At 59.3% G+C, this 1,194-nt stretch overlaps 1 protein-coding gene across 3 annotated transcripts in view; it reads right to left on the reverse strand.

Moving 5' to 3' along the window:
- The window catches only part of ZNF232 (zinc finger protein 232), a 6,528-nt gene extending 5,806 nt beyond the window's left edge, over nucleotides 1-722 (reverse strand). The window contains exon 1 of one of the 3 annotated variants that reach the window (XM_023514012.1): nucleotides 673-722. The gene's annotated coding sequence lies outside the window, so the exon portion shown is untranslated. Of the gene's footprint in view, nucleotides 1-217; nucleotides 270-588 lie in introns of those variants that run through there. The other 2 variants (XM_023514011.1, XM_023514013.1) reach the window with 2 other exon arrangements.
- Nucleotides 723-1,194: the final 472 nt, after the last annotated feature.

Below are 1,194 nucleotides of genomic sequence, written 5' to 3' on the forward strand. Positions count from 1 at the left end.
GGGGCAGCTTCCTCTTAGATGGCCCTTCCAAACTTTTTCAAATTTCTGTAGTGGTGGAGGCAGCAAAAGAAAAATGCAAACTCCTTCTGAGGGGCCGGATCTTACTCAAACGCCCAGGATTTGTAGCAGGGCCTCATTATGGTGCTACTATGAGCAAGAAGACTTGGTTCAGTGTCTAGCATCAGGGAAATGTAACAGGGAAGGAGGTGGGACGCACCCAGAGCCCATTAGAGGAGCGCGAACGTGGACCGCCGGCCGAGGACAAAGGAGGCACGAAGACAAACGCAGAGCCCTTGTCTTCTGGGTGATGCCCTGGCGCCGCCAGTCCCCTGATGAACTCCTACCCGGGCCCCGGGCAGGTGCCCACCTGAAACTAAAAGCCGGGGGGAGGGGACTGTGGTCCAGGCTAGTTACAACTCTCCACCAACACGCCTCACTCCTCCAGCGAGGGTCTCAAGAAAAGAGCTGAGGGCTAGCGAGGTCCCCGGCCCTGCACAGGACATGACGCAGGCAGTGGAGAGCAAGTACAGCGCGGACTCAAACCCCCGTCCACACAAACCCGCAGCGCTCCCTCCGACGTTTCCTCACCGCAGGACTCCGCTGCCTGCCGCCACCGGCAAAAGCAGAACAGGCTTGGAGCTGCACCTCGGAGCAGCCGCCCGCAAGTCTCACCTCACCGACCGCGGGCTTCCCTGGGGCACCGCGGCGTACTGCAACAGCTTCCCAGCCCCGCGGGCTTGCGCCTGCGCAGACCGCAGCCTCAGTCTCTAGGCCCAGTAGCTTCAGACTTGGCTCCAGAGGCCGCCGCGTCTCCGGCTTCCGCTCGCTGACTCCGCCTAACGCGTGGAGCTGTCACAAGCCAGTGCGCCCCTGGTACGGCTGCGTTTCGGTCAGCCTGGCCTCTGGGAATTGACGTCCTTGAGCAGGTGGAGGCGGGGCTGGCGCTAGCGGGTTACTTAGCTATGTCTGGCCGGCCTCACTCCTCTGTAGAATTGTACCTTAAGGGGCCGTGCTGGATGACAGAAATGTCAGGGAACTTCTACCCTTGTGCATGGCCTGTTACGCTTCCTCCTTTATGTTCTATTTTCCAGGTTACCGCTTATCAGACCTTATCAAAGGGTCACAGCCGAAGACGACTTTCCCCTCAAGGAGAAAATATCCCCCAACCACCAGCCTACCTTTCTCCATTGGTAA

This window comes from Otolemur garnettii, unplaced genomic scaffold (genome assembly GCF_000181295.1).
Source record: "Otolemur garnettii isolate 467f Iridium unplaced genomic scaffold, OtoGar3 scaffold00046, whole genome shotgun sequence".
Lineage (NCBI taxonomy): Eukaryota > Metazoa > Chordata > Mammalia > Primates > Galagidae > Otolemur > Otolemur garnettii.